The following is a 22,693-nucleotide window of genomic DNA, read 5'->3' on the forward strand; positions in this document are numbered from 1 at the left end:
AAACTGTTGTGTTGGTTCCCTAATGCTTGTAATTTATATATTTTATAATATATGTTTTACTGGTTGCCTAAACTCACATTTCCAGGCAAGGAAAAAGTAACATAAAGACAGAAAAGGAGACACGAAACCATTTTTTGTTTGTGAAAATTTTTGCAACAGTCATTATCGTGTTGTTTTGATTGTTTTTTTTTCGATTTGGCTATCTGTGGAAATGAGTGAACTATCCTTGTCTGTATACATATCCTCGTTATACATCTCTACATATCAAGTATTTCATCCGTGCATTTACTAAAGTTATGTTACATATTTAGATCGTTCGTATCATTTTGCAACATACCTTAATAATGGTAGAGTGTAATCATTGAGCAGTACCTCATTTTCTCCAGAGGAAACATATGATTTAAGTGGTTTTTGGACAGCAATGAAATATTTTCCCAGCATTTAGGCCTAAACCTAAAATCAGAAATTTCTTAAAATTTAGCATGTTGTTATGTACCACTATACATAAAAGATATCGTTCAAATATTTTCATTAAATGTAGAAGAAAGGCGATATACGTTTTTTGCTTCTCCTCTAAGATTACAGAAAATGACTTAAGTGGAGTTTGGAAACAAGTTCCTCAAATGATTTCTGCTTTTATAATGTCAAAAGATAATTGAAGATTATTGTTATTTCTTCATTGAAACTAAATCGTTTAAAAAGCTTAAAACTTTCCAGGTAGAAACGAATCCTAGGAAAAACTTTCATTTTTGGCCAAAAAGTGGATTTTTTCTATGATACGCTTTTAGTAACAACTATGAATTTTTCGGCTTTACGTAAACTGGATCTTGTTCTTTCTTGCCTTGTCTCTTGTTTTCCTTAATAAAATTTCCATTAACACAAAGTGCTAAATAACTTCTTTTCTACTCTCGCGTATATTTCTTAATTACTATTATTTCTACGAGTCAATGTCTTACATTGTCTCTATACTAACGTTAAATATATTAAATTAAACAATTTTTACATGAAATGCATTATCTAATAGGTGATAAATAGCATTCTTTCTTATGAGAGATGAAGTTTTATAGAACCCAATGTCTATTTTAGTTACTTATAAATCGTCCAACTTCATTATTTATTAAAACAGAAATCCCATTACTTGGCTTCATTGCTAACTATTATGCTAAAGATAGGAAACACTTTGATTATGTGATACTATTAACCGTTAATTTATCTTTATACATGCGTATGAGTAAATTGTATTACAGGATATCCAAAATGATTTCACTTGCCTTAGTCAGCATGGTTGTTTCTAGTGTTGTTTTTCTTGTTGGAGATAATACAACTTATGTTCGAATTTCAAGAGCAGCAGTACTTATACAATAATCTATCCTTGGAAGATTAACACTTCATGTACTTCTCGTGTCGCAGGAAATAATTTATCCATAAGCCTGGATTTATTAGTCACATTTGAATAAATAAAAATATATATCTGGGTTGATTGTGTGTGAACTGACAGCAAATAAGCTTCACAATTTACACTTTCTATCCAACGCTATGACAATTCATAAATAACTCAGTTTGGAAATAAATCTATTTTTAGCAAATTTTAGGAATGTCGTTAATTTTGTTTCGTTTTAAATCATACTCAGATGGTAATTTACTGATAGGTTTGTTTAATTTTGTTTGATATTGTCCTAGGCAATAAATACTCAATGTAAGGTAATTAATTAATTATGAAACTGATATTGACACTAGGAACTAAAAATGTAATTATATAGATATTTAATAAAATTCGTAAAATTATTCGTATAGATAACATGAAATTTTCAGTTGATGAATTTTGGTTTGTACTAGTTGCTCTCACTAAGGGTTGGGTTTACACTATATATTATAACTTTTAATTAATTATATTGAAATGTGTAATTGTTTTAGTTTGCATAAACGTTTAAGTGAGGTGTTTAATTGATTACCTAACATATATTTATCTCCGCTTCCGGCATATCGCGCATACCAAAATTTGTTCTTCCTTGGGTTTGGCCTGCTGACTGTTCTGGGCTTGTCAACATTTTTTCTTTCCGTTTTTATTGTTGTTCATCCTTCTGTTTCCCTGATTTCTATAACTTTTCTACGGTATCACGAGTGATAATTCTGCCATTTTATTGGCCAGGGTAGATAGGTTCATTTTGTGGAGGATTTTGCTCGTGATGGGGAACGGTCTTGGTACTTGATTTGTGTTCTGATATTCTTATGTGTTAGGTTGAGAAGTCGTCATAGAAGGATTAAATTGTTGTGGATATGTAGCTACATAACTGTACTTTGGTTGTGAAACAGGTTGAGTTTGCACAGGATACGTATGGTGATATAACTGTTGTACAGAATACATTATCTTTAGTTCGGTTGGCAAACCATATGATATATTCTGCGGGTTAGGTATATGATATTGGCCATATAGCATGTCCAGTTTCTGTGATAGCTCTGCATGCTCTATTTTCCTAAAAGTCATTAGCGGCTTCCAATGTGTTTCATTTGATCTGTAGGGCGTCTACTGTTGCAAACCTTTCTAACGCTTTCTTGTTAATAAAATCCTTTTGTAATCCTAAGGATAAATGATGGATATTTTGTTCCTCTGTCGCTTCCACATAGTAACTGCCTGATTGCTCGGAGTTTGGGTAAAAAATATGAATCTATGGACTCATCTATTCCTTCTTGGACCTCAAATAACTCCTGTTCCGCTTTATACGATGGGACTCTCGGTTTACTTAATGCTACTAATTTAGATTTTAAAGCTTCATAGGACATCGTTCCGAATTGATTTTGATTTTTAAGCTGAAATACGAGATCTAGTGCTGTGTCCTGTAGATATATCGGTAAAATTTCCTTCTTCTTAGCCGTGACGATGATTGCATGGTTGGCATATGGTCAAACAGCATGAAGAATCTGTCCGGGTCCTCGTGCACGTGTCCCGAATGCTTCGTCAAATGAGTCATGTTAAAAGATATATTAGATGCACCATCTCTCATATTTGTGTTATTCTCTCCTGACATATATGTGTGTTTACCGGATCTAGCTTCGGCATAAATCGCACTAATGAAAGGTAAAAGAAAAGAGTGGAGATATAGCGAAATTTAGATGGATTTTGTTACTGACCATATCAGTGCCTACTAAAAAGTTAATAAAAATTAATAAAAAGAGCGCCCCATACAAAACTCTGGTGCCTATCAGCATGTAACGATTTTATAGGTAGTGACTAAATGACGGTCCTGGCTAGCCTTTTCTTTTCACTAATTTATTAGAAACATTGCTAATTACAAATGTCTTTGATTACAAAGAGTAAAATATTGTGTATCTTGTTTTAGACCACATGAGAGGACGTAGCTGTTTTGCACGATGCCCCTTCTCTCAAGGCAGTCTCCAAGGCATCTGTTGTTCTGGTGAGTCTTGAAGGATAGCCCCCTCAGCCCAAAGCAGCTTCGTGAGGATTGGTTGTAGTAAGGACCCCTAGTCCAATGCTACCTAGGGTAAGGATAGGTGTACCCCTAGTCCAATGTGACCTCAGGGCAGGTCTTGGTTAATTGATCAGTTGGACGACTGATGCCAGGTCCCTCGGTGGTTGGGCTTTTATTTGTTTTCTTCGAGTCCTTTCAGAGGTACCGATTTCTTTCCGCATCCCTCGTTATCTTTCGTGTCGGCTTCTCGTCTGCTACACTGTTTACAATCAATAGCATGTGTTGTATTGACACGTGCTTCTATCGTGATGTGGGTATTAAAGAAAGGTTTCCTTCCAAGTTCTGGGGACAAAGTGTATTTTATTTTAAGGACGATTAGAAGAGAGAAAACGTTCTTAAGATATTTTATTTTTCACTAATACGTGTTTGATAATAGCACTACACTATGACTTAAGTTTTCTCGCTAAAGAATAATCACAAATATCAGATATAAGCGTACCATTAGGGGTGAGTACTCTCCTCACAACGTTATCAAGACGTATTGAGATGATTTTATTCATACTTTCTACAAAAAAAAAAAAAAAAAAAAAAAAAAAAAATAATTGACAACCCAACAATGTGGTAAAAGTCGCTTGTCAGAATTTTTGGTAAATGTTTTTTTCAATCTTGGATTTCTGCACTCATTACACAGCCCTGCATTATTTCGGTAGTGTTGTGATTTTTCAACATTGGACGATGGATTGCTATGTATCTTGGTGCGAGTTATCTTTAAATTACCTTAGTTTACATCCATTATGTCAGATTTGTTTACAAATTGCAATGTGTCGATTGCAATGTGTTATATGTCTAATTACAATGTGTTATATGTCTAAAAAGATCACAAATATGAGACGTGCGGACAGATGTTACGATACTCGAAACGCTACCATCTGTGTATTTATGATGAAAACTAATCGTTTGCAACACAAACCGAAGATAGCAGCACTTTGTCCATTAAACGTGGTGTACACTGCAACTGCTAGTGCTGGTGCAATAATTTGTACTTATCTTCTGCTATCAAAAGTGTATGACTCGGGGGAGCAGCAAACATACAGTGTTCGGCATGGCGTCAGAAGGCTGTAAAACGTCTGTAAATTCCTTTTGTTACATTTGTGGTGAGTTAATGTTGGAAAGACAAAAAAGACATATAACAACGTTCGTGCGGCACATGTATTTCGCGCGTATTTTGGTGTACAATTAGGGCATCAAGACAAAACTTGGGCACCCTACTATGCTTGCTATATGTGTGTTGAAAGACTAAGACGGCGGTCGAAGGGGAACAACAGGCTTTCAGATTTGGTGTTCGGTTGGCCTAACACGAGCCACAAAATCACAGAGCTTATTGTTACTTTTCTATTTAACCAGTGTTTACGGTTTCAATATCAAGACTAAAACAACATCATCTATTCAAATGCGCCATCCGTGTCACGTCCTGAGTCCAGACTGTGCAACCAGAATATGTACCTGACGTGGACGGTTCCGAAAACGTAGGACGTGAAGAAAACGACGAGAAAGACGAGACTTACTAACCTGGCACTTCTGCACCACAACCATTTACACAAAGGGAACTGAGTGATTTCATTCTCGACTTAAATCTCACCGAAGAGGCACAGAATTGCTTGGTTCCAAGCTGAACGGAAGGAATTTGCTCTCAAGTGGCACTTCGTTTTCCTGTTTCAGGCAAAGAGCGACATATACTACATTTGGTACATTGCCATTTGCAAACAATTCTAACATGATATAAACAAACTAAGTTCCTTTTTGGATTAAGCGCACAAAGGTACACAGGGATCCATCATTAAATGTTGAAAAAGAGAACCATCGCAGGGCACTTTTATTTGTTTCCTCGTTTACAATTCCAGTTGCAAATTCCACGATGTTATCACTGTTTCCACTATTTAGTAGCTCTGGTCTAGATATGTGCTCTCCTGTTAGAGGTCTGCACGGGCTGGAATTTTTAGTCAGGGTCAGGCCCGGCTCGTGCATTTATAATGTGAGACCCGACCCGAGTGCGAAACATGTTTTATTCTTTAGGCCCGAGCCCGACCTCATGTGATAATCGAATGAACCCGAAATAAACCCAAACTACAGAAACGTAATGCTTAACGAAAATTGTATTTTTTTTTTACATTATTAACATTTATACAGGCGTAATTTTGCAGTTTATAAGCTTACAATCCTCAGAGAGAATGACGAAATAAATATTATCACTTACACATACTAACTATATGAATTTTCTAAACGAAAATTGTCATTTTTATAACTTCCGTTTTCCTTAGCCTCAGTGCATGGGATCTAAACTAAATATTTTATTTCATTTATATAAATTCTGATGAAATGCCCAACTTGAAATATATACTACAAATATTCAAAACAAATGTCAAAGTGTGTAAATTCTTATGCAAATGTATGTGTATTGAACTCACTGAGATAGTTCTCAAAGATGTAGTTGTCGATTCATGTGAAGAAAAAGAATGGCGTCCACACTCTGGCTTCTCAAACTTACACTCACACATAAGGTAAGCATGTTTATTTCTGTTACTTAGTTTTTCTCTTCACTACACAGTTAGCTTTACTCTCAATTGTACAATGATAAGCAAGATTGACCCCATACACAGATGGAATTATTGGAGATTATCAGCGCGGATTTAGACGAAATCGACCAAGTATCGACCAAATATTTACCAGTCGACACATACTCGAAGAAAAAGTGGGAATACAATACCCCGGTACATCAACTATTTATTGATTTTAGAAAGGCGTACGACACGGTTAGGAGAGAAACATTATACAACGCTCTTACAGAACTTGGAATACCGAGAAAGCTAATTAGATTAATTAAGAGATGTTTAAATGAATCCGAAAGTATAGTCCGGGTAGGAAAATTTTTGTGCACGAGCTTCCACGTCGAAAATGGCCTGAAGCAAGGAGATGCGTTGTCGCCATTATTATTTAACTTTGTTCTGGAATACGCTATAAGGAAAATCAAAGATAGCAACCAGGGTCTAGAGTTGAACGGTATTCACCAGGTTATGGCTTATGCTGATGATGTAAATTTAATAGGGGATGATAGGAGAACAACAGAAAGAAATGCAAAGATCTTATTAAGCGCTTGCAGGGACATGGGTTTAGAAGTAAATGCAGAGAAAACTAAATACATGGAAGTGCGTCGGGACCGTAATACGGCAAATTATGGATACGTCAAAATATTAACTAATACTTTTGATAAAGTGGATAGTTTCAAATATCTAGGATCAATATTAGCAGACGAAAATCATATTCACGAAGAAATTAAATGTTGACTAAAAGCAGGGAATTCGTGTTACTATTTGGTTCACAATCTCTTGTCGTCGCGAATTCTGTGGAGGAATTTGAAGCTTAAAATACAGGGCGTTTCAAAAAGAACTCCCTAGTTTTAAGTATAAATTTAACTGGGAAATGAATGAAAACTTACATCAATGAGTACATATCATGAAAGAGAATTCCTTCAAATTTTGTTTAATGTTGGTAGACTTCAAAGTCTGATCCATTTTGGACCCTGCACACGTCGAAACGATATTCCAGTTCTCGCCACGTATTCTCGCCGCGGATTGGAACTGCATTTAATAAATAAGAAAGTTAAAATAAGCCCACACTTCTTTTCACATGCTTTTTAATATAAGATGTGCTTAACATTTTTCAAGATTATTGCGAAAGTATTTGTATTAAAAGTGTACAAAATATCATAATTATAATTGTTATTGTCTTTTGATTATTCCTTTCATTGTAGAATGTATATCGTATTTGATTTCCTCCGTTTGAAGTCCAGTGTTCCAAAACCATTATATGACCTATTTCGGCAATTAACCCCAGAACCATGGGAATCCTATAAGAAAACAAATACCATTAATTATCAATAAAATTAAAAGTTTTCAAAATAACAAGTAAATTGTACAGAGTAAGCCTTTAATATTCTAAAGGCCATGATATCAATTAGATTTCCAAGTGTGTGTAATTAATAGTTACGATCTGAAAATAGCTATTATTTCATTTTTTAAAAAAAAAATCTGACCTATTGTTCAGTTATCATTAAAATGAAAGTAAACATAATTTGTTTTGCACCTTCTAATAAACAAAATGTTCAATTTTGTATAAAATTATTTGTAAAATAATTTATCATTAATGAGTAGGAGTGTGTACTATTGAAATTCAAGTATTGACAACTGGATACCAAGAATAAGTACTCACCCCACATCATGTTAGCTGTCTGCATATTTTCTCCTCTCTGTTGTTGCAAAGGAACTCTCTGAGGATAAGGCATTGGCATGGGCATGGGGACAGCCAAAGCGACACAAATAACGAGGGCAAGGAAAACAAAGACCTGAAAAATAACCAGCATCTTTCTTATTTGACACTGTCAGTTAAATTGTTAGCATTGATAAAGTACGTTACAAAATTTCTGATAATCTTTTATATTTAAAAGAGTAAAACAAGTGTTTCAAATTGTGGCAGATGATTTGAATAATATTAATACTTTCAAGCATTACTTATCACCTTAGTCTTAGACCCACTCACAAAAATAATTTTGTAGCTTTAATTAGACAGTATGTTACTCTTAATCATGACGATGCTACTAATTTCAAATAGTCATTAAATGCTGACAACTTTAATTTGTTTATTTAGCACAGAATATTAGTAAGTGTTAGTCAAGGTTTTTTTCACGGTACCAATATAATATTGATTTTAAAGAAAATTCTCATACTGTCATTCTATTCTTGTCAGCAAACCTAAGTTATGCAACCCATTATATCATTAATGTAATGTTGATTGCCTAGTGATTGGAATATATCTATATTTGTCATATGTATTTTACTGGTTGCCTAAAATCAAGGTAACATGCAAGGAAAAAGTATCAGAAATCAAGACATCATTTTTATTTTGACATATATATATATTTACTTATATATTATTCTTCGTTGAGAAAACGTTCTATACTGAGCTTCAGATATTATGTTATAGCTTGAATTCAATTTAAAAAATTAAAACCATAAACGGGTATTTTGCTTAAGATATTAGCCTAACAAGGTAGTAAAAGTTATCATTCAGAGAATTACTACCTTTTTAATATTCGAAATATTCGAAATACGAAACTTTCAGTTAGTGTCTTCATCTTTCTCAACTTTGAGTTTTAAAGGTCTTAATAAATGTTAATGAATTAATAATTTATTCATAAATAATAATTATGCTTTAGTCGATTAATACATTTTAAATGATAATTTTGTTTCACCAAATTTCTTTCATCTTTAAGTCCGTCGTTCCTAGCACTATCTTTTATAGAGTTTAATGTGGCACATTCGTAGGCTGAAGCTGAGGATTTTTTCTTGGGAATATAGTAATTAAATATATTTTTCTTGTCATAATTAGAAAACAAAGGTGGAACGTGTTGTTGTATCTTCATTAAAGTAATAAATGTTTTCAAAAATTAAAAATTTGGCAGCAAAAATACAGTGGTAGAATTTGTTTTCTCTTTCTCTATTTTGCCTTCTTTTTATTTTCTATTTTTTATTTTATTATATTTTTTGTTGCAAACAATGTCTTTTGAAGCATTGTATCTCTAATAACAACAATCTCGTTTTGCTGCCTCACGTAAACTGTGTTGTTTCTTGTTGTTCCTTGATTTCTATATATCCTTTCCCTTAATAAAATTTCCATTAACATAATGTACTAAACAGCTTTTCCCCCGGACTGCGTTCTTCCGATATTCTGCTTTTCTTACTTATTATTTCTACAACTTATTGATAATCTTCTAGAATTAGTCAATTTGTTACATTTTGTCTATGGAACAACGTTTAGTTTGAATGTATAAATTTACGCAATTTTTAAACGCAATATTTTGCCTAATTTGTCATATTTAATTATCTTTTAATTCTTCGTATTCACTGAAGTTGAGACTATCTACATCATAATATTTATTTTAATTTGTAAAAAAAAAAAAAAAAAAAAGTCGAGTTTTATTATTTACTATCTGAGACATATAATTACTTGGTTTCTCTGCTAAATACTGTGCTTAAGATAGGAAATGTTTTAATTGTGTTATATTATTAAATATTAATTTATTCTTATGTAGGCCTATGTATGTGAGTAAGATAAATTTTAGGATATTTCAAAAAAGAATTTTACTTGCACTTACCTTAGCAAACATGGTTATTTCTATCGTTGTTTTCTTCTTGGGAAGGTTACAACTTATGCTTGAATTGCAAAAGCAGCAGCATTTATACAGTAACTTATCCTTGAAAGATTAACACTTCATTTACTTGTTATGTTTCAGGAAATTGTTTATTCTAAGCCTCGGCAAGCAACAACTTATTAGTCACATTTGAATAAATATTTTATTATCAGGGTTCATTGTCTGTGAACCCACAGCTAGTAAGCCTCATTAGTTACGGTTTCTATTCAACGCTATGACAACTGATGCACATCCCAGTTTGGAAATAATTATACACTTCGGTATTGAAAATAAAAGAAATGAAATGTTTCAGTTTGACTTCCCATGATTATGCCCGTTTAGGCTAAAGGATATAATGATTAACACAATTGCATGACCAGTGGCGTAGGAAAGGGAGGAAGAGGGGCCGCCCTCCCAAAGAGGTATGACAATGTACTTTGGTACTTAATATTTGTAATATTTTATATATTTTTTATGTTTATATATTTTTTGTTTGTAATTTTTCTATATATACGTATAACAGCACTTGCTCCCCCGCAAACACATACCCTGGCTACGCTACTGTGCATGACCGTGTAAAAACTGGTGAAGGAGAAAGTGGTAGGAAACGGGAGTACCCCGAGAAAACCCACGGACACGGTGTTGACCACCACAAATTTTCCTGAATCGAACCATGGACCCACGCACCATAGGTGAGCGCCCTACCACTGAGTGACCGTACCCCCCATGAGGGGAAATAATCTTTTCAAGTGAAGAAAAATGAAATCTTCCGGTTTTACGTCCTACGTTTATGGCGTGTATCCTAGAGGAGATGGTGCTTATGAGAATGAATGAAATCAATGGGATGAAGAAAGTGGGAGGAAACTGGATAAGCACAAGAAAATTTTCACACATGGTATTTGTCCACCTCAGAGGGCATTTGGTACTCACTGAGATCGAACCAGGTACTCCACGTACCAGAATTAACTCTCTATCACTGAGCCATCACTGCTCCTACATGATCTTTTAACTCACCGCCATTGAAAAATCTTAGGATCAGGCCATAGGAGACACAATGGTCTTGGATCGTCTCAAAGCGCCAATACACGTACGTGGGAAAATTTATTGGAGAACGAAAATCAAAAATAGCAATTTTTTCAGAAGCGTTTTTGATTTTGTTTGTATTTCACAAATATTCCATAGACAACACTGCAGTATAGCCTAAGTACTTTGTCTTGAAAATCCACAAGAGGGTGTTACAGTAGGTGTGTGTTTTTGATTTTTTTTCCACAAACATTTTATATGGTTTTGTATATATTTGATAAATAACCAATACATATTTCACTAACAATCCTACAATAAGAAGTATGCACTTTTTATTTTAAAGATTAACTAGCGCTAGTTTACATTCGGGATTTAGTTTTTCGGGCAATTTTGTCAAATATGCCTTTGACAATTTGATGTATATTTCGTAAATAAATATTTAATATAAAAATCATGTGATGTGAAGTAAATAATTTATTCTTTTAAAATATTCACAAGAACTCTTGAATTTGATTAGAAATATTTTTCAAAGGATTTTCTTAAATCTTGCCCAGACTATTGATAAGGGAATATTTCAATAATCATCCATGATAATATCCATAAAGCATAGTTTACTCTTAAAGATGAAATATATTCAAATTTCCCCTATAATGCATACCATAACTCTGTCTATATTTCATAAATAAATGTATCGGTTACAACGATATGTTGTATTCTTTTAAACTTTTTCTGGACAATATGTGATATTTCTTTAAATATGTACTAGTCAGCTATTTCTATGGTAGAAGAAGACGACACAAAAATTATTATATTTTAAAAATCCATGTTTTCGTGTATGTATTTGTTTGTTTTGGGTAACCATGACGATAGATTGAGTGTCGATATAGAAACAGAGTTACTGTAAGCCATAATATAAATAACTAAGAGAGATCATGACGTACATAAAAGGTATAATAAACGACATTTTGGTACCATATTAACTTTGTTTATTCGTGTGGCTTAAAATATATCGAAGGATTAGGGCTATAGAACATCGATTAAGAGTAAATAGATGTATTATTAGTTCTACGATAATAACTACAGGATGAGTTGATTAATTTATGTAAATGAAAACGAAAACGTTTAGTACGGCGATCCGTATGTTTGTTGCAGTAATTGCAGTGATAAGTACATGTGACTAAGGATAGTGCTAATTATCAGCAATTCATAGCTTTAAATGAGTCATTACTCTCGTTGAAATAAATATTATGTTCTGATAATGCATGCAATAATTATTTTTTACGCTGTATTAACCATGCGTGACTGGCGTTTAACACGGAAATGATCGTGTACTTTTGCTTAACAAGCGTAACATTTTTCATTGTGTTTTTGAACATAATTAATTCTCACATATTATAAGAAAACAACAAAGAAAAGCTCTTGTAGGCTACTAAAATGGTTTTACCAAATACGTTTCAGTAGCTATAGACAAGACGTAACAGTCCATTTTAAAGATCAGTCTTTAGTTCAGGAGCATACATTACCCCAAAAGTGGTTTATATATTTACACTGTCCTTCCGGGAGACAGAAAATGTCAAGGACGAATTGATGAATTACACCAAATTTTGTCAGAGTGTACAGAGCCGAAAACTATGTTTCGAAAAATGAAATGAAATGAAATCTTTGAGTTTTATGTCCCACGGCTATGCCGGTTAGGCTAAAGGAGACGGTGATGATGAGTAATGAGTGAAATGGAGGAATGAAGAAAGTGGGAGGAAACGGGAGAACCCCGAGAAAACCCACGCAGTTCACAAAGTTCACTTGGCGGGGGGTGGGATCGAACCCGGGACCCCAAGCACCAGCGGTGAGCGCTCTACCACTAAGCCACCGCGGCCCCCACTACTATGTTTCGAGTTCGTTAATGAATTCGATATTTAAATCAAAAATGGATTTTAAAAAATCAATCACTTTCAAGTTATTACGTTGAAAACTGTACAGTAAAAACAATAATAAGTAGCGAGAAACAATTTTCTGCAATCAATTAAGCGTCCCAATAATACATTTAATCTGTATCCATAACTGTACACTGAAACCGGAAATTGTAGAAATGAACCATTTCCGGTTTTCACATTACTAATATATAGTAAAATGGTGACAAGTGGTTTTCTGTCATCAATTAAGTGGCCCATTAACACTTTTCATCTCTATCCTTAAGTCTCTACTGAAACTGAAAGTGGGAGAAATCAAACAGTTCCAATTTTAACGTTGGTCGCTATAAAAAGAAACGGAGAAAGAAAGCAAGAAACATTTTTTCACATCAATTAAGAATTGCCAAGAAGAAATTTCATCCCTCCTCTAGTCTTACTATTAAAGTCCGGTGTGGTAGCAAATTACTATCACTTCTGGTTTTGAGTATTAATCGCGTAAGTATCTTGACAGATACAGCTACTTAGTAAGATTGAACATCTCATTAGAGAAAGAGTTTCTCTGGACTCATTTACATATTGTTGAGAACTTCACTTATATGTAAAGCTGCTGTTTCTCTCTCACACACTGGTTACAAAGTTTCCTTCATATAGATTTATTTTTGTCTTTAGGATTTCTTGAATCATTTGATAGTATCCTTGATTCTCTAGGTGGCACCCTTCCCACCCATATATGCCGAAGCGACTACTTGGTTACTTTTTAGTTTCTTAGAGTGTATTCTGTACCACAATTGGTGTAAAAATCATGGATACTTCTCAATGATATCTAGATATATTTTGTTGTCGTGCAAAGGATGTTTGCAAATATGGATTGTGTGATTGGGAAGGTTCAGCTTTTCCGTTAGTCAATGATTAGTAGTATCTCTTCCAGCTTACCTCTAAACGGAGATAAACAGCAACACTTGTTATAAGCTCAAACTGTACAAACGTATGATTGATCAATGCTGCATTACTCTCACTGTTGCACGGAGAGTTGTCAATTATATACGTGCGTTTTGACAATTATGTTATACAGAGTACATGCAACAGAAAATACTTTTTTCTTTAAAAAAAAAATTAAAAACAAGATTCTCTGAATTTTCTCCTGAAGTAAGATTTCCTGCTTAGTGTTTCACCACAGAGTTTGCGGAATCATGTTTCACATCAACCATATTTTAGTTAAATACAGAATACACATAAAGAAGTTGAATTGACGCATAAACGTTGCGCATGCTTCAAAATACTATTTATATTATTACATTAAGTATAATCGGTTGCTGTATTATTAAATAATATGTACTATATTTTTAATACTTTCAGTAATAACATTGTTTTATATATTTAATAGTTGTTTCAAAGTAAAAATAACGATTAAAAGGGATGATCTATTTTGCAGAGTATTAGAAGTATCGGTAGGTCAATAAAAATGAGCGTATTTTAGCGACACCTGGCTTTGTTCAGACGTAAGATGGAAAAGATAACAAGTGTCAAGGTATTTTGCAGTATCCTTAGATGAATTGACTGGTACGAAGCTCCGCGAAAGTCAGAAACACTTATTTAATAAAAATACGTAAACCGTGTTATATTACTATGTCTTTTGATCTAGTAGTTTGCACTCTAGAAGACTGTGATAAGGACAGTTTAATGATAATGACAGACAGATATTAGTTTGCAGAATGATAATGTTTGAGGAAACGAAAGTATCCCGAGAAACCCATGATCACAACGTTGTCTACCACAAAGTTACTTGGTCAGGGATTGAACCAAGGTCCCCTTGCTCTAGCACTGAGATACCGTGCCACTCCGTGACTAAGAGAGACGATGATGAAGATAATGAACGAGTTGAGTTGATTTGAGTTTAAGGTTCTATTCAGTAACGAGGCTACATGAGATGTGGACCTACTGTTTAACGTGGAATCCAAACCACATGAGCTCCCGCCGGGAATCGAACCCGGATTTAGATAATGAACGAATAGCAAAATGAAGAAAGTGAGAAAGAGGGGAGAACTCCGAAAAACCCAAGCATGCGATGTTTGTCTACAACAAAACCCAATTGACTTCGCTACTACCTCATGGAATTTGATTTTAGCGGTAACATGATATCATGTACTCATGTTCGTTTTGGTACAAATTTTCTGAAACTGATATGGAGAAACAGTTGGCATTGTAGTTCAGGAATTGAAAGAATTGTGAGACTTCTATAATGAAAAGCGATTATTTCTTTGCCTTCAAGTATTATTAATTATTTCTGATTAAAGAAACTTTTTATTTACATCTCCAATTACGTAAGCATTTAATCTTCATATGATTTAGCGATGACATCAGATTGATAGAGTTGTGAGCGTAATAATATGTTAAGAGCATACGCATTTTTGTATATGAAGAGAATACGAATAAGTTAATATTTTATTATGTGTGCAGAATAAAAGCGAGCTTTCGTACTAGAATTATTTGATGAAATTCAACTTCCTAATTCTTTAGTTCTGAAAAGTGTGTCGTGTAAGGATTTAAAATTAACTTCTCAACCTATAAAGACATCACATTTCTAGCCATGAATGTGCAACTATGTAGCTGGGTGGATCTCAGTCGCATATGTTCTCAGCAATGAAAGGGATAAATAAATAATGAAAACAAAAGAAAAAATAATGTCTTGCAGCTCGAATACAAAGTTTAACTCAGAGTTATACCTTAGTACGAGGTGTGGCAATTAAATAATGAGACTGGTGTCATAAATGTGATGTATCGCAAAGAAAGTTACAATTGTCTGTTATCCCGTTCAATATACTCCCCTCCCCTACCTATACACCGCTGCGTGTTGAAATCAATGCGGTCATAGTTTTGCAACTTCTGACATCAGGTTTGAAATCGAATCATGAAACTGTTCTGTCAATGTTGTCAAAAGGTGTTTGTAATAGACCATACTTCAGTGCAGTGCGAAAAAGCGCCTACGCAGTTGAAGACAAAAAATAGAAATTCAATATTTGGTTTCGTTTGTACCTTTCCGTAATAGTTTTGTAATTAACAAATGTTCTTAAAACATATATATATATATATATGTAATTATTTTTATTGCACTTGTAATACTTTCGTCAAATACTTCCAAGTTATAATACTTCATATATACTTGCTAGTTAAAAAACAATATATAGTGAAAAATTTCAGTCATAAAATAAGTTTAAACTTTTTATATAATTGTAGAAAGAATAACGTAAAGATTTTGTGGATTTTTGTTGCTTCAATTACATTAGTTTATAAATAAAAATCAATGTACCAGTCTCACAGACCGTGTATTACACTTAACGTTTCGGGAGTTACATTACGGTTACAGTTTTAATAATAATAATAATAATAATAATAATAATAATAATAATAATAATAATAATAATAATAATAATAATAATAATAATAATAATAATAATAATAGGGCTAATAATAATAATAATCATAATAATAGGGCTAATAATAATAATAATAATAATAAGAAGAAGAAGAAGAAGAAGAAGAAAAAGAAAAAAAGAATAAGAAGATATCAAATTCGAAGAATTTTTCAAATATATTGTATTTGAGAGTGCTCCCCACGATTTTATTTTTAGTCAGAAATAGATTTTAAAAACTAATTTTGTTGACGACAGAATTATTTTTCTTTCATTTTTTAGTCTAATTTGTTTAATTTTTTTAAAAGGAAAACGTATTTATAAAATCGTGCGTTTTATTTTCCATTCTAGTTTCTGTCTTGTTTTCCCTCTGGCACACTAATATTATTTCCTGGGTTCCGTCATTGATGTGATTTAAAAAAAAAAAAAAGTACTAGCTGTTTCTGTGAATCAAGTGAGACAGTAATTATACTTTCTAAGCAGTAATTAAGTCTTGCCCTTTTTTTAATTACAATTTTCAATTATATTACACATTATTATTGTGTAAATTGATTGAATTACTTAATTTACGTACCTAACAGAAACTGGAAAAACCATATAAGTTGAACATAATCATATTAGTTTATTTTATGAAACCTTTGTAATTTTACGCTTAGCTTCACTCAAATAAATGAAGTAAATAATTATAATCACAATTAATAAAGAGAATTGTAAAATTATATCAGGAGCATGTGACTCAGAGAAACATCATGTGTTAACTTTTCAAGGTTTAGGTTTTTGTATAAATAATGTTCTCCAGGTACTTGAAACATAATTTGAATTGTCAACAGAAAGACGATCACTTACAGCATTATGTTCACTAAAGTAAGTATAGTTTTATTATTGAAGTCCGATACAATAGTTATTTTACAGTAATTTAGCTTATTGCGAACTAATATTTATATACACTACAGTACAAACTTAAAACCTTACAAAGAATTGTAAATCATATGACAATACTAAAATATTCTAGTTCGCCTACTGGCTTTGAAATACAGAAATTTTAGTACATATTGTTGAGTTTAGCGAAAGATACATCTGGTAAATATGGCCATATGAGATTTGAACTTCACGTTTTACAATATATTTCTGTGCTCAAATAAATTTCACTTTCTATTGCTAAATTATCTAGTAGAAAAATGAACTTATTAATCTTTACCACCAAACAAAAATATAAGCAAGGTATGCAAATGATTGGCTCTGGTGTTTTTTCTTTTCCTGTCTTCCTATCGGAAACATTTTCGTGATGTTATATCATTACCAACGTAAGTATATTATCAAAGCTTCGTACGAGAAGAATAAATTTAAAAATGTATTAAATAGGAAATTGGAATATTGAAGAAAAATTCCTTCCCTCTTTTAGAAACAGGACTTTTTTTCAATGTTTGATAATTTTTAATGAAACTTTTCTCACCGAATATTAGCGACATAATTAAATCTTCTAATTGTGAACTATCTGAAAAGGAAACAAAAGTTTGAATATCATAGAAATGTTCTCTTCATTTCACAAGTTGAATTTTCTATCACACTGAAACAAGTTTTCCCTTATTTAATAATAAACGTTTACGCACTAGTTGAGAAATTTTATTTTTAATTTAAATAATTCGAATTGTACATCTCTAACTTGAGCGAAACATACCATTGGAGATTTTCTGAATAAATAATCGGAAATTTGAATATTAAAGAAACCGTCTTCATTTCCTTGTTAATAGCGGCATTTTGGACAGTACTGAAAGACATTTCCTTTTATTGGGGAGTTTGTGTTCTGAGTTTGGTTTTCCAAACATGAAGAATTCGTGAGATACTCTATACTTGGCAGGAGGAAATATCAACCAACACCTTAGAATATATGTTACAAAAAAATCCTTTGTAATCTTTGTTTCCCCACCAACAGGTAGTTAATTTTTAAATTTCATGTTTTTAGGCACCGAGAGTAGTACGGACTAGGCTTTCAAGTGGTTACTTTTACTCTTCCAATATTATAGTATAGATGATCATTACATTTGATGAGTTTCAAGATTACTTACCTTACACTGAAACATTCGTTTCAATTTATTTCAAGTGCCTTCAAAGGGATATTACCATCTTACTTTCTTTGTAAAAACACATTATTTAGCTCTAAAAGTATTAGTACCACATGTTGTCTTACTTACTTGATATTAAATATGAGAATGGCTATAGATGATGAGAATGTTTAGCTCTATTATTATTATTATTATTATTATTATTATTATTATTATTATTATTATTATTATTATTATCATTATTATTATTATTATTATTATTATTAGTTCACTAAGAGAGTAAATATTTAACATTACTCCGTACTTAATTAAAGTTTTCATATACAAAGTAACTCATATAGCTTCCCAATAAAGTAATCTGTGCATTATTCTGAAATACTTTAAACTTAATGCTACACATTCTCTTTTTTTTTTTTTTTTTTTTTTTTGTAGGTCTTTGTATTTCTTGCCCTGATTGTTTGTGTTGCTTTGGCTGTTCCTATGCCAATGCCTTATCCTCAAAGAATTCCTCTCCAGCAACAACAGAGAGGAGAGAATATGCAGACAGCTAACATGATGTGGGGTAAGAATTATATTCATCTTCATAATTCAGTGTATTTTCGTAATAATTTATCGTAGTGGAATTACTCATGCTAGGGCCATGTGTGTTCAATATTGAATATATATGTCACATACATAAAGATTATTTAGTTTTGTGTCTCTCTTCTCTAAACTTAGTTTTCATGGAGATGACTGGTTTTGGAACTCAACGATTCAATTATAAAATGAACGAAGTTTTGTATTTCTGTTTTAATAAAACTTTTCATGTAGGTTCGTAATTGGAACAAAACTAAAGACAGAAAGGTTGATTTTTTGCAACAAATTTATATACGAAAAGTAAAATATCGCGGAAATAAAACAGGTCATATTTGAGCTCAGGAATTCTTTGTTTAAAAAAAAAAATGACGTCTTACACAGGCCTGTAGCCAGCCCGAAAATGTAGGTAGTCCAATCCAAAAATATTAGTTCATGCCATATTATAGTTCATTTGCAAGCCTACAGTGAAAAGTTTAGAGGGGGTCAGTAAAAATTTGGGGAGGCGGACCTCCTAGTCCCCCCTGGATAGGGCCTGGTCTTACAAGGAATATTACATAAAGAAGCTGAAAATAGCATTCGTTAAATTATAAAGTACTAATTGTAAGATGTAAGATGGCCAACAGCATTGATTGGGAAACTAATTTGAAGTGTTTTGAAGCACCACTTTGAAGAAAACAATACGTTAAAATAATTAGCACTGAGAATTGTATTATTTGTGATTATTTAATTACGATAAACAAAAGACAAAAAATATAGTGTAATAGTGCTGCGAAAAGTACGTTTTACTGAGTCGATATATAGTTTTACAATAATTTGAATTCAACAGCTTTGTTGAATTTAGGAATATATAATCTAGCTGTTCTGCACATTTCCTTTAAAAAATTTATAATGCTTTTTTTCTATTATTATGCTTAATGTTATTCAAAACAGTCAATTTTGATTTTAACATGTTTATAATTTATTTATATTACACGTATTATTTAATATAATACTGAAGTTCAATAACGTTAACGTTTTATTATTTTTACTTTCTAGGATTCCCATGGTTCTGGGGCTAAATAACAAGATGAAGTAACAGCAATGTTCCTAGAAGTGATCCAAAACAAAACTATCAACTTACTTCAACTACAAATTATATGAAGTTTTGGCCCATGTGCTTACAGAACAAATAGTCACAATTGAAATTTGAGACTATATTAGTTAAAGATTGTAGTACTCTTACTGTAAGAAACCTTTGTAAAAGATAGATAAGCAAATAAAAATGTGTTAGAACGCAATACTTTAACATTTTTTGTCTTACAGTAAATTTATAATGGCGCAGCTGTACAGCGCTCATCTCTAGTGCGAGGATCCCTATTTTGAACCCTGGCTATATGAGTTTATGATACACAACATCGGTTTCGGTGATTTTTATCGCGGTTACCTAGTTTGCACCTACATCCTCTCTGCATCAATTCCTTCATAATATTGTGTTTTTTTTTTTTTCATTAACCACATATCACCTTTAGTCAAAAGGTCATAAACGTGCGATTTTAAACTGAAAACCCCATTTCTTTTCTTTGCTTACTAGATAGTAATGATAATCTTGATATAAAGGTTCCACTAGATCCCCAAAAATAGCTATAAATTTGATAAATAATCTTTAATTTAAAAATCGAAATATACAGGGCAATTCAAAATGACGGACTCGAATTTAAAAATTTATTCTGTGAAATCCTATAAACGTATACCATTGTAAAACATGTGCTAAGAAAGAAAGGTAAACTTTGAAAGGTTTCTTCAAATATACCACAAGTGTTAGACGTGAGCACTTTACGTAACAAGGCGCACATCAAGGTTATACTCTATCTCATGCCAAACCGTTTGTAGGATGTTGTGTTCAATTTCAGCAATTGATTTCGTGCTCGCTGCTGACTCTTAGCAATAGACAGTGGAAGCAATGCGTTGAAACTAATCTTTGATATTTAACCTCTCTAAACGCACACCTCCTAATAACGTATGTTTAGGTCTATTACTTCTATTTCATTGAAGGAATTTCTGAAATCAGGTCCATCATTTTGAAATATCCTGTATATTGCAGCCTTAAATTTTAATTCTTAAAAGATCTAGAATAATGTAAGTTGGAGTATTTACGTTTAACGGAGTTTGATGTTTCTTTACAGAATTAGTGTTATATAAGAAGGCATAAGTGGGCGCGGTGGCTGAGTGTTAGAGCATTCACCTCTGGTGTTTGGGGTCCTTGGTTCGATCCCAGCTCGGGCCGTGTGGACTTTGTGGTGGACAAACACCATGTTCGTGGGTTTTCTCGGGGTCCTACCGTTTTCTCCCACTTTCTTCATTCCACCATTTCCTTCATTTCTCATAATCAGCCTCTCCTTTAGCCTAACCAGCATAATCGTGGGACGTAAAACTGAAATATTTCATTTTCAAGAAGGCATAAATGGGGATCCGAACCACAACTTAAACTCTAATCCTGAACAAGAAGGAGATAAGAGCTAAGGGAGCAATAATCTCTTATTTTTTCAACAACTAAATTTAATGCATAACCTTCATTACTGTGAAAGTTTGATATAGGAAAAGGACAATCAACTAATCAATTTTCTTTTTTAATAAAATTTGAATCTTTCTTTACCCTTTTAAGATCTATGGTACGTTTTCGTAGCAAATTGAAGTTGCCTTTAACATGTTATTTAAGTCCTATAACAGGTATTTAAGTCGTTTATTTATTGGCCAAGTCAGACATGGACCAAATAACACCCCAAATGCATTTTGGAACCTGATAGTCTACTTGGTGGCACCAGATGGGGCGTGGGGTGGGCGTGACATTACATTTTTTTCTTGAGGCAATTTTCAAAAATATTTCCTACCCTTAACTTTCAAGATATTATATTGAAATTTTGCATACGCATTGTGTACAACTCTAATTATTTATCAAATGATTTTTTTTAGATATCTACGTGAACCCGGACCTCAGGGGCTCAAAATTTTCGATAAATGGATTTTTTGGAAAATTTCCCTAATTTCCCGTTTCTGGTGTATGATATGGGCTTACGAGTTACCTCCTTAAACGGCTACTTTATTCTGAAGAGAATGACGTATGAAATATAACCCAGGGAGAAATAGTCTTATTTTAGAAAATTTTTACATCACATGGTATATACGTCTATAGAAAATTAATAATGACACAGTAAATTTTTAGATTATGTGGTACGAATATATATATATATATATATATATATATATATAGACCTTAAGCCAGATTTGAAAACGTTTTCCCGCCCTTAGTTTTCAAGATATCAGATTGAGATTTTGTACACGCAACGTACACGCAATGTACCTCTAAGTGTTTCTCATTTTTTTTTTTTTTTAATGTCAACGTGAACCCAGGACCTTGCCTGGGGACCCCAAAGTTCTAGAAAGAAGGATTATTTCGAAATATTTCCCGGATTTTTCCTAATTGCTGGTTTCTAGTGTAACGACACGCGAGTGGTGTCTTTTGAAATGATTCTTTATTTTGAACAGAATGAGATATTATACCATGTTCTAGGGAGAAGTTGTACTGTTATAGGAATTTTTTTATATCATGTCGCGTAATTATATGTGTATGATTGGCCACCTTGAGATTTTAAAAACTTTTTCCCGCCCTTCGTTTTGGAGTTATCACATTGAGAATTTCCACACGCATTGTGTGCGTAACGACATATTTTTTCAGTGATTTTATTATCTCTACGTCAACCCAAGCTCGGGCCAGAGGGACGAAAATGTTTGAGGAAAATTATTTTCGAAAAAAAGAAAGAAAAAAAAACTGTTTTCTCCAATTATCCCGTTTCAGGTGTTTGATACGGACAATCGAGTAGTACCGTTGGAAAGTTTGCTTGCTCTATTGTGAAAAAGAAACGAGGTATGAACCCAATGGTGGATCTAGCTTGGGGTCGGAGGGCCTAGGCCCCCTAGTTTTTTGAGTGGCCAGAATAATTTGCAATTATTTATATATTTTTGGAAGTTTATAGTAAACTCATGAGATACCTATCTTAGTTGGAGG

General features: G+C 32.8%; 2 long non-coding RNA genes across 2 annotated transcripts; one reads left to right on the plus strand and one right to left on the minus strand.

Annotated features, from left to right (window-relative positions):
* Positions 1-7,102: 7,102 nt before the first annotated feature.
* LOC145691618 (uncharacterized) lies at positions 7,103-9,686 on the minus strand. The gene is made up of 3 exons (XR_014132432.1): positions 9,637-9,686; positions 7,695-7,827; positions 7,103-7,332 (listed from the first exon to the last, which is right to left on the minus strand). It is a non-coding gene; the product is annotated as an uncharacterized LOC145691618 (long non-coding RNA).
* Positions 9,687-16,822: 7,136 nt separating this feature from the next.
* On the plus strand, positions 16,823-19,923 carry LOC145691619 (uncharacterized). The gene is made up of 3 exons (XR_014132433.1): positions 16,823-16,876; positions 18,508-18,637; positions 19,687-19,923. It is a non-coding gene; the product is annotated as an uncharacterized LOC145691619 (long non-coding RNA).
* Positions 19,924-22,693: the final 2,770 nt, after the last annotated feature.

Source organism: Thermobia domestica, chromosome 8, assembly GCF_964235325.1.
Source record: "Thermobia domestica chromosome 8, izTheDome1.hap1.1, whole genome shotgun sequence".
Lineage (NCBI taxonomy): Eukaryota > Metazoa > Arthropoda > Insecta > Zygentoma > Lepismatidae > Thermobia > Thermobia domestica.